The following is a 12,513-nucleotide window of genomic DNA, read 5'->3' as shown; positions in this document are numbered from 1 at the left end:
AAATTATAAACAAATGGAAACATCTGGATTGCTTCTCACTGTAACGTGACCACTCCAGCCACAAATTGTGTACATATCCTATGACCTGTTGGCTGGATCCAATGTAGGCACCACAGCCATTTTCATATACCAGCATTTGTTAAAAAAAATGGAAAGGAATGAAGACATCGATATTAGTGCAGAAAGGAAATAAGTGTGCAGAATGGGATAAAGGGAGATAGCCCTTCTGCCGTTAATTAGTTCTGTAAAATCCACTGCAATGCTTTAAAGCTGGTTTCCTTTTTTATTCTCAGATATCACCTTTGCCCTGACACATAGTCTTGCGGAGGAAGCGGAGGGCAAGAGATGAAATCCCTGCTCACTGAGGCTTCTGGCTGGGGATTTCTTCCTGTGGGAGCAAGCAACAGCAGCTCACACACAGCTCAGGGTCACAAGCACAACACCACTGCTTTCTAACTTCTAGGCTCATGCTATCCTGACTCAAGTAATTCATAAATTAATGATGATCTGCAGAACATGTTTTATAAGCTGCAAATGTTCTGATAGGATTCCTATGCTATTTTGAATTTTTAAATACTAAATTTTATATGGTTTCCTTGTTTCTTTATCAATTTAGAATTAATTTTTCCATGACCAAATATTTAATGAATCCACTGATTTAAGATGCTATAATTTTTTGACTTTTATTTAATGAATATAAATTTCCAAAGTACAATTTATGGATTACAATGGCTTTCCCCCCCATAACTTCCCTTCCACCCACAACCCTCCCATCTGCTGCTCCCTCTCCCTTTCCATTCGCATCAAGATTCATTTTCAATTCTCTTTATACACAGAAGATCAATTTAGTATATATTAAGTAAAGATTTCAACAGTTTACACCCACACCGAAACACAAAGTGTAAAATACTGTTTGAGTACTAGTTATAGCATTTAATCACGATGTACAACACATTAAGGACAGAGATCCTACATGAGGAGTAAGTGCACAGTGACTCCTGTTGTTGACTTAACAAATTGACACTCTTGTTTATGGCGTCAGTAATCCCCTTAGGCTCTTGCCATGAGTTGCCAAGGCTATGGAAGCCTTTTGAGTTGGCCAACTCTGATCTTATTTAGACAAAGTCATAGTCAAAGTGAAAGTTCTCTCCTCCCTTCAGAGAAAGGTACCTCCTTCTTTGATGGCCCTGTTCTTTCCACTGGGATCTCACTTGCAGAGATTTTTCATTTAGATCTTTTTTTTCCAGAGGGTCTTGGCTTTCCATGCCTAAAATACTAAAGATGCTACAATTTTCAAGTAGAAAATTTTTTGTATAAACTTGAGACTTTTGCATACTGTTACACTTTTTTTTCATCTTTCTGATACCCATGCCACATAGTTTAGCTTTTATTAATGTGTAACACATTTTTTAAAAGAGATTTATTTATTTGTTTGAAAGGCAGAGTTACAGAGAGGCAGAGGCAGAAGCAGAGGCAGAGAGAGACAGAGATCTTCAACCTGCTGGTTCATGCCCCAGATGGTCGCAAGATGTGCTGATCCGAAGCCAGGAGTCAGGAGTCAGGAGTTTCTTCCGGGTCTCCCACGCAGATGCATGGGCCCAAGGACATTGACCCTCTTCTACTGCTTTCCCAGGCCATTCCACGGAACAGAATCGGAAGTGGAGCAGCTGGGACTCGAACTGGCGTCCCTATGTCATGCCGGCACTGCAGGCAGCGGCTTTACCTGCTACACCACAGCGTCGGTCCCATGTAACACATTTTAATATCTATTAGGTTAAGAAACTTCTTTAAAAATCTTACTGTGTCTGCTTAGGTCTTTAATCGACTAGATAAAGTTAGATGTCTCTATGTTTTTATTTTTATTGCATTTATTTGAAACAGTTACAGAGAGAGGTAGACACACACACACACACACACACACTGAGAGGGAGAGGTCTCTCATCCTCTGGTTCACTCCCTAAAAGGCCACAACAGCTGGAGCTGAGTTGACCTGAAGTCAGGGAGCTGGATGGGAAGCAGAGCAGCCGGGGCTTGAACCAGCACCTGTATAGGATGCCAGTGCTGCAGGCCGGGGCTTTAACCCACTGCACCACAGCGCCAGCCTCTAAGTGTCTTTATTTTTAATTTAAATATTCTGTCGAGATTTGGCTAGTTCACTTTAATTGTGTAATTTACTTTTCTTCTTCTTCTTTTTTTTTTTTTTTTGACAGAGTTAGACACTGAGAGAGAGAGAGAAAGGTCTTCCTTTCCATTGGCTCACCCCCAAATGGCTGCTACGGCCGGCATGCTGCCGAAGCCAGGAGCCAGGTGCTTCCTCCTGGTCTCCCATGCGAGTGCAGGGTGCAAGCACTTGGGCCATCCTCCATTGCACCCCCAGATCACAGCAGAGAGCTGGACTGGAAGAGGAGCAACTGGGACAGAATTGGCACCCCAACCGGGACTAGAACCGGTGCTGGCGCCGGAGACAGAGGATCAGCCAATTGAGCTGCGGCGCCGGCCTGTGTAATTTACTTTGAAAATAGCTTCCATCTCTGTAGAATTACTTTATTTGATCTGAAATACGTGTTTCCACCTCTTACCTCCATGTAATGAAATTCTGTGGGTGTCTATCAGTCCCATGTGTATATTATGTTTGTTCAAAATATGTGCTTTTTTATATTCTGGATTTTATCTTCTTCATTGTGTTTTCTAAGTGATTTCTTGATAGATTAGAACCCATTCTTAATTATATATTTGAATTACCCTGACTGCTAGTGAGGCTGTGCAACTCCATTTGTGTTTTTTTTTTTAACTTTTATTTAATGAATATAAATTTCCAAAGTACGGCTTATGGATTACAATGGCTTCCCCCCCATACCGTCCCTCCCACCTGCAACCCTCCCCTTTCCCACTCCCTCTCCCCTTCCATTCACATGAGGATTCATTTTCGATTCTCTTTATATACAGAAGATCAGTTTAGCATTCATTAAGTAAAGATTTCAACAGTTTGCTCCCACACAGAAACATAAAGTGAAAAATAATAGATGATTTTTTAAATGATGATGAAATCAGATCAGACCTATTGTCATGTTTAATCCCAGTGAGAGTCAAGTTGGGAATTGATAATTTCTTCTTCTTCTTTTTTTTTTTTTTTTACAGAAGATCAGTTTAGTATACATTAAATAAAGATTTCAACAGTTTGCATCCCCATAGAAACACAAAGTGAAATATACTGTTTGAGTACTCGTTATAGCATTAAGTCTCAATGTACAGCACATTAAGGACAGAGATCCTACATGAGGAGTAAATGCACAGTGACTCCTGTTGTTGACTTTACAAATTGACACTCCTGTTTATGGCATCAGTAATCTCCCTATGCACCAGTCATGAGTTTCCAAGGCTATGGAAGCCCCTTGAGTTCTCCGACTCTTATCTTGTTAGACAAGGTCATAGTCAAAGTGGAGGTTCTCTCCTCCCTTCAGAGAAAGGTACCTCCTTCTTTGAAGACCTGTTCTTTCCACTGGGATCTCACTCACAGAGATCTTTCATTTAGTTTTTTTTTTTTTTTTTTTCAGAGTGTCTTGGCTTTCCATGCCTGAAATACTCTCATGGGCTTTTCAGCCAGATCGGAATGCCTTTAGGGCTGATTCTAAGGCCAGAGTGCTGTTTAGGACATCTGCCATTCTATGAGTCTGCTGAGTATCTCGCTTCCCATGTTGGATCACTCTCCCCTTTATTTATTCTATCGGTTAGTATTAGCAGGTACTAGACTTGTTTACGTGCTCCCTTTGACTCTTTTTCCTTTCATTATGATCAATTGTGAACTGAAATTGGTCACATGGACTAGTGAGATGGCACATTTGTTTTTTTTTTTTTACTATGTTTTTTATTTTATGAATTACTCTTTATATTCTATGCCCACTTTTTTTTTTTTTTTTTAGATTATTCTTTTTTTTTTTTTTTTTTTTTTTGACAGGCAGAGTGGACAGTGAGAGAGAGAGACAGAGAGAAAGGTCTTCCTTTGCCGTTGGTTCACCCTCCAATGGCCGCCGCGGCCGGCGCGCTGCGGCCGGCGCACCGCGCTGATCCGATGGCAGGAGCCAGGAGCCAGGTGCTTTTCCTGGTCTCCCATGGGGTGCAGGGCCCAAGCACTTGGGCCATCCTCCACTGCACTCCCTGGCCACAGCAGAGGGCTGGCCTGGAAGAGGGGCAACCGGGACAGAATCCGGCGCCCCGACCGGGACTAGAACCCGGTGTGCCGGCGCCGCTAGGCGGAGGATTAGCCTAGTGAGCCGCGGCGCCGGCCTTCTATGCCCACTTTTATGGTGAGAGTTTTTCTCATAATTTTATAAAACTTTAATGAAATGTAGTTATAATATTGTCTTTTGCATGTCTCTCCATTCTCTCAGGTTTTCCTAATTTTTAAACGTTATTAAACAGAAGTCTTAAGGATGTCATGTAGTGTATCAGTCTTTTCATTTGTGTTTAATATTATACCACTATGGGTGTAGATTATATGAAAAAATCTAGACTAGAGAATTTTACACTTAGCCTTTGTTTTATATAATTATAAATCCCTGTCTATATGTACTATAATATATAATGTTCACATGTAATCAGAAGATACATTAAGATTCCATCCACTAGAAAGCTATAGTCATTCCTACAAGCCTCTTGTTATTTAAGGTTTATTTCCATTCTACTTATTTGATTCCTGTTTGGTGATACAGCATTTCTGTATGTCTTAATAAGCCACTGGTCAAGAGCAAGAGGCACTCTAATAGACCAGGAAACCAAAAGTTCTGTTATCTAAATTTGCAAAAATTCACCAGGACAGCCAGTGGCACCAAGGATATCCTTTCCAAATGGATCAGGAAGATGCACTTGATGGGATGGAGAGAGTTATGGGTTTCAATGTGAACACATCATTCTAAATGGTGCTTAGATGGGGACCGAGTAAAAGCTACCAGGAAATAGACTTCAGCCTGTAAAATGAAGATTTGGTTATCTATATTTGTCCAAAACTGCCAAGGAAATGGTGACTTCTTTCTCACAAAGGTGTTCATGACAATATTGATAGATATAACTATGTTCCATCACTTCCTAAAATTCCAAAAATTCCTTTATTTAGATTATTCCAAGGACAACATCAGAAAATAGTGTATAAAATAATTATTTGATGAAAATTGAAAACTCTTAAACTCATAGCTATTTACAAAATGATTAAGAGTAATCTCTAATAACAAAATAAATTGCTGTTTATGGGTTTCACGCTCTGTTTGTATTCATGGTATGACAACCATGAGTTTGCCTGGTGTTTAATGAAATTTAAGAGTTGGATGGAAACACATGCACACAGATCATGAAAGAAACTTCTGAGAAAAATGTTAATATATCCATTGGATAAAAGACAATCTAAATTCAGTAAAAGGGAATAAGTAAAATCATAATTAACTGATTAGGAGTTACATTATTCTTTTTCTTCTCTTCCTGCATGTGTGCGCATGTATGATTGTATGTTTATGCACACATGTGAGTTCAAACAATATGAAAGTACAAGGAAACAAGACTTCTTCCCTGATGACAACCCCATTATCTCCCCTGTGACTCAGTAAACAAGCATCTCTGTTTTTTGAATGATCAACTTCAAGCATAATTTCAGCATTCTTTACTGAAGAAGACAGAATTTACTCAAGATATTTTTCTTTGGAAGTTGGCTCTGATTCATAGTCAATGGATCTAAATGATATTATTACTAATTTTTAATTCATTTATTTATTTGAGAGGTAGAGTTACAGACAGTGAGAGGGAGAGTCAGAGAGAAAGGTCTTCCATCCAATGGTTCACTCCCCAAATGGCTGCAATGGCTGGAGCTGCGGCAATCTAAAGCCAGGAGCCAGGAGCTTCTTCTGGGTCTCCCATGCGGGTGCAGGGGCCCAAGAACTTGAGCCATCTTCTACTGCTTTCCCAGGCCAACTTGATCAACTTCAAGCTAATTTCTGCATTCTCTACTGAAGAAGACACAGAATTTACTCAAGATATTTTTCTTTGGGAGACCTGGAAGAAGTTCCTAGCTCCTGGCTTCGGACCAGCACAGCTCTGGCTGTTGCAGCCATCTGGGGACCTCTCTCTCTGTCTCTGCCTCTCTCTCTAACTCTTTCAAATAAATAAAATAAACCTTTAAAAAAATCAATTAGGGTAATTCATATTTCATAACTCTGAGTTTTTAAACTTTGTTTCAAAACATTTTTCAAAACTTTGAGTTTTGAAAGACAGGGTAACAGAGAGAGGAGAAGAGAGATTGATCTCAGTCTGGGTTTACTCCCCAAATACCTACAAAACCAGGAGTCAGAAATTTCATCTAGATCTCCTCACATGGATGACTTGGTGCATCAAGACAAGTCCATCCCAGACATATTGTCAGATATCAAGATAAGATCTGGAGGTGGAATTTGATCCCATGCAGTCTGAAATGAACATAGCCTCCCAAATGGCAGCTTAACTTCGTGCATGACAGTGACCACCCCAACGTGGAGTTGTATAGTCAGTGAACATTTTATGCTTTTCCACTTTCTTTTGGGTCTTATTTATACACTCTCAGTGTATTTTATTTTTCATAGTATACTAGTAATACATAGCTTTTATTAAATTTGTCCCCAAATATTTTTTATTTTTAATTATATTGTAAAAAATTTATTTTATTTCCATTTGTTTGAATTTTTCATGCTCACCTTCCATCTGAGTTTTTCTCTAATATACTATTTAGTTGATATTTTTCTTAATATTCTCATATTATGATCATAACATTTTTTAGAAAATAAAGTAACTTTTAAATTAAATCCCTGATGTTGAATTATCTTTGTTTTTTCAAATTGTTAATTTTTCTATTGTAATCTGTCTTACATTTTATTTATATTCTATTCTGTTCTCTATTATTTACTTGATTGTGCTTATTAAGAGATTATTTTTCTCTTCTTTCTCTGGCTTTTTAAAATTTATATGTTTTTAGAATTTTAACTAAAATAAAAATTTATAATGTCTATAAATAACCATAAAAATGTGTTTCAATTTATGGGGCACCATTTGATGTTTTAGCATATGCATACTTTGCATTACATTCAAATCAGGGTAAGCAAACATGTCTCCTGGCACGTGGTTCCTGTGGTAGAAATACTCAAATTTCTTTCCTCTAGTTTTTAAAATAAACAATGCATTATCACTACCTAGAGTTGCTTTACTATGAACTACACCAGAACCTCCATCTCCTATGAATAGCTTAGTATCTACCACTTGTACCATCTGCCTTTCCCTATCCTCTCTCCCCCCTTACTCCTATCATCCTCTGGTAACCGCCAATATACCCTTAATTTCCATGAGGTCGACTTTACTATATTCCTATTTGGGTGAAATCATTTGTGTCTTTCTGTGCCTGGCACTCTAGCCCCTCTAGTAATAGGTGAGCTTCCTCACAGCTATGAAGTTTGCCAACCCCCATATACATCCCCATGGTGGCCCATGGAGTATGGTGGGGAAATTGATGAGCACCTGCTGCAACTCTGGTAGCATCCTCCTTCAAGACACGACAGTAACAAGCACTTGTATGCATTGAGCATGAAGAAGCTGGGGCCTGCTGGAGTGGTAGAACATGCACACAGTGGGGGCACTCATGGGCATATGCACGTGCACACAGGCACACACAGGAAGTGCACTCGCGAGTCCAGTGCATGTTTCACTGGGTCAGGAAGAACAGGAAGCAGCTGGAACATAGCAGGAACTAGAGCTTGCCAGCCAACACCAAACACACCAACCTTGCAGCCACTGCAGGGGCCAGAGGTGAACAGGGAGGTGCAGGATTTGCAGAGAGGGAGCTGCTCTTGGTGACTGGGATGCATAGCATTCTGAGTTGGGGGCCTCCTAATGCCCAGAACTCTTAGGTACTCTCTGCATCAGCTCAGTGTTGCTGGCATGAGTGTCAGGAGAAATCAGTGATTCATCCCATAATCCTCACCTGAATCCAGTAAGGAGTCCTTGTTCCAGGTATATAAATATTTATGAATTGAATTAATAGTTCCCTTAAACACAAAAGTGGTTATAAATCCAATCAAGTGCTAGTAACCAAGTTCTAAAAAAAAAGAAGACTCAACAGTCATGAAAAAGTAGAAAATTTCAGTACTTTTTTCTATTCCTATGTCACACATTATAACAGACAAAATTAAAGAAAATTACTGTTTCTATATGTATACACTTAAAAAGTAACAACTGTGTAAGTGTGAATATATAGGCATATCTTCTTTAGCTTGTATATTTGATGAATATGGGATTTACAAGATGCTACTCCATGGTAAAATAGTGTTAGATGTCATTCAGGAGCTAAGAATATGGACCATCACGACAAATATTCTAATGTAATTCATAGAACGGTATTAGTATAGAATATAAAATTCAGCAATATTTCTAAATCAACAGGAAAATCTGTCACAATATTGAGATGTTGAAGCATATTCATTAGAACAATTAAATAAATTGTCAAGATCTTACGGAGTCTTTTGAGTATTGAAAAAAGAAATAAACATGGCCAGCGCCACGGCTCACTAGGCTAATCCTCCGCCTAGCGGCGCCGGCACACCGGGTTCCAGTCCCGGTTGGGGCGCCGGATTCTGTCCCGGTTGCCCCTCTTCCAGGCCAGCTCTCTGCTGTGGCCAGGGAGTGCAGTGGAGGATGGCCCAGGTGCTTGGGCCCTGCACCCCATGGGAGACCAGGAAAAAAGCACCTGGCTCCTGGCTCCTGCCATCGGATCAGCACGGTGCGGCCATTGGAGGGTGAACCAACGGCAAAGGAAGACCTTTCTCTCTGTCTCTCTCTCTCACTGTCCACTCTGCCTGTCAAAAAAAAAAAAAAAAAAAAAAAAAAAGAAAAGAAAGAAATAAACTGCGAATTTGGGAAAAAGGCAGACACACTGAATTTTCCATTGTTTAATGACTAATTTCTTAAAGCTATAATCACATTTCATTGCTTCATTTCTAAAGTAGCAAAAATAGTATTAAGTGTATGTCTAATTTAAATTTTTACTTTAAAATAATATTTATTCGTTTTAAAGGCAGAGTTATATATAGAGAGAAAGAGATCAACAGATCTTCCAACCACTGGTTCATTCCCCAAAGGCCACCACAGCCAGGGCTGGGACAGACTAAAACCAAGAGCCTGGAACTCAATCCAGGTCTCTCATGTGGATGCAGGGCCCAAGGATTTGGACCATCTTGCTTTGTTTTCACAGGTACATTAGTAGGGAGCTGAATGGGAAGTGGAGCAGCCAGGACTCAAAGCAGCACCTATATGAGATGCTGGCATTGCAGGCAGCATTTTAATTAACTGTGCCACAACACTGGCCCTTAAATATTTTATTTGTAAAGGACGCAACTACTCAATTTCCCTGAATGATTGACAGCACAATGGCACAGGCTGATATTTACTGCTTTTGTTTATCACACAAAATCTGGGTAGAAATATTTCCCTGCATTAGTAAACTGCAACACAAACATCCTTTACTGTATTTCAGTGGGAATATTTTTATATGCAAACACTTTACTTTTATGTGGCAAGCAATGACTGAGGTTGCCATCAGTAGGAAGCAGTGTCTATTCTTTAGGCATGCGACATAAGTTACTGCATCTTTATTTCAAAGTAAAGGTCCTAGAACTTTCTATTCTGCCCACACTTAGAGCTGTCTTCTTGTATTGATTTCTTCGTTGGCAAAGTAGGGATAATTTGAGTTAAATTTATTACAAGAGTAAATTTAAGCTGCACAAAAAAAAAAAAACCCACAAATTTTGGACCTGACATGTAGTATGGATTTTGGATCTACATGTAGCACGTATACATGTAGTATATATGCTATTTGACTTTTTTTTTTTTCAAATTCCAACAAGCACGAGGCAGTTACAGAAATGACAAATTCCTGTCTTCCTTCCTTCCCAGCTCTATGTAATTGGGGCTCCAGGTAGGGAAGTTCCCACTAAATAAGTAGGCGTGATAAGTAACCTTATTACTGTTCTATCAACATTCAATTTTAGTTAGTTATCATAGTTACATTTCAAAATAAGTCTGTTCTAGCCTCCATTTCTCATGGAATATAGTACACCAACACATATTCAAGAGACAAGAGACATATTTTGAAACTATAATACATGCACCTTTGCATCTGTTAGCACAAATTTTTTATTACCTATTTTCAGAAAAATTTGTTTTAAACTGCTCACAGTAGCAAACAGGTTTAGATTTTAACGCCTCTCTCTCTCTCTCTGCCTCTGCCTCTCTGTAACTCTGTATTTCAAATAAATAAATAAATATTAAAAAGCATAGAATCCAAAATGCAGTCCTTTCATTTAAAATGTCTAATTATTAATCAGAATTTTTTATAATGCACTAAGGTGCTTAAAATTTAGGGGAACAAAAAGATTTTACAAGAGGAGGAATCACACAAATCGTCCTTCCTGGAAATTAAAACAAAAATAACTATTTTTTGAAAGATTTATTCATTTATTTGAATGCAGAGTTCCAGAGAGGCAGAAGCAGAGAGAGAGAGGTGTTCCATCCAATAGTTCACTCCCCAGATGGCTACAACAGCAGGAACTACACCAATCCAAAGCCATGTGAGTACAGGGGCCCAAGAACTTGAGCCATCTTCTACTGCTGTCCCAGGCCATAGCAGAGAGCTGGATCAGAAGTGGAGCAGCCAGGACTTGAACCAGCCAAATGGGGTGCTGGCACTGCAGGTGGCAGCTTTACCTGCTACACCATAGCCCCGCCCCCCATAGCTACTTTTATTGAAATACTATAAATTGAAAACATTTGATACAGTTTACTTTTTGGTCAGGATATGATGTTATATCAACAACAAAACACAGAATAGTTTTTCCTGGAGTTTCAATTCTACCCCTGCTCCTATGGGCATGTACAGCACACTTCCTCTTCCTGTTTTATCATTCCATTTCCATTGCCACTCATCAGTTTGAGCTCAATACCTCATTATTCCTTCCAAGGTTTCCATCCTTTCCATTTTTCAGTGTGGTATATCAGCAGATTCAATGTTAACATTTCCCTAACAAGGATGTCCCATCACTTGGTGTAAGAAACAGCACATGTTGAGGCCAATATTGTGCATAGCAAGTAAGGCCACCACCTGCAATGCCAGCATCCCATATGGGCACTGGTTCAAGTTCTGGCTGCTCCACTTTCTATCCAGCTCGCTGCTATGATCTGGAAAAGCAGTAGAAGATGGTCCAAATCATTGGGCCCCTGCACCTGTGTGGGAGACCTGGAAGAAGCTTCTGGCTCCTGCCTTTGATCAGCGCAGCTCTTGTGACATGACACAGAATCTGTCATTCAATTTATTTTATTATGTAAGAAAATTAAAACAAAGGAAGAAAAAGATATTAGAAATAAATCCACAACAGTTCATTTACAGGAGTTTCCGGGCATGGGGTTAAAAATGACTACAGGTGTTATTTCTATTTTTTTTTTTTTTTTGACAGGCAGAGTGGACAGTGAGAGAGAGAGACAGAGAGAAAGGTCTTCCTTTGCCGTTGGTTCACCCTCCAATGGCCGCTGCGGCCGGCGCATTGCGCTGATCCGATGGCAGGAGCCAGGTACTTATCCTGGTCTCCCATGTGGGTGCAGGGCCCAAGGACTTGGGCCATCCTCCACTGCACTCCCTGGCCACAGCAGAGAGCTGGCCTGGAAGAGGGGCAACCGGGACAGAATCCGGTGCCCCAACCGGGACTGGAACCCGGTGTGCCGGCGCCACAAGGCAGAGGATTAGCCTAGTAAGTCGTGGCGCCGGCTATAGGTGTTATTTCAATAAAACAGTTAAGCTGACAAGCTAACCTTTCTGAAAAATAATAAGATGGAAATTCAAGCATCAAAAACATAGAATATTTTTAAAAATCTTAGTAAGACAATGATATCCCAAAATTTCATGTTTATCTGCTAATTTAATAGTATTTGTTGGGGTATGTGTTTTGGTGCAGTGGCTTGAACTTGGAAAATCTGCATCCCATATTGCAGTGCAGGTTGGAGTCCTGGCTCTTGATGCTTCCAATCTAGCTTCCTACTGGTGACTCCTGGGAGGCAGAAGAGAATGGCTCAAGTATTTGGCCCCCGCAAACCAAGTGGGAGACCCAGATGGGTTTCTGGCTTCACCTAGTCCTGGTTGTTGGAGCCGCTTGGTGAATGAATCAATGGATAGATGATCTCTCTCTCTCTCTCTCTCTCTCTCTCTCTCTCTCTCTCTGCCTTTCAAGTATACAAAAATTATAAAAATATTTGATGTAAATTTTGAAGGAGTCTCCCATTTCTTCTGTCTTATGCAATTGCTTTGCTATTTTACAGCAACTTCACTTTTCTAGTAAAAGACTTTTGAACCAAAAACGTAATAGGAACAGCTATGAATAGTTTATATTCTTTCTAAAGAAATAAGTATAAAAGTCTTAATGGATTCAAGCTTTTTGTAGTTACAAGGATTAATTTATATTTGAC

Source organism: Oryctolagus cuniculus, chromosome 16 (assembly GCF_051225735.1).
Source record: "Oryctolagus cuniculus isolate XC-2025 breed Fujian yellow rabbit chromosome 16, ASM5122573v1, whole genome shotgun sequence".
Classification (NCBI taxonomy): domain Eukaryota; kingdom Metazoa; phylum Chordata; class Mammalia; order Lagomorpha; family Leporidae; genus Oryctolagus; species Oryctolagus cuniculus.
The sequence above is the reverse complement of the archived record's forward strand: the minus strand, read 5'-3'. Positions refer to the sequence as shown.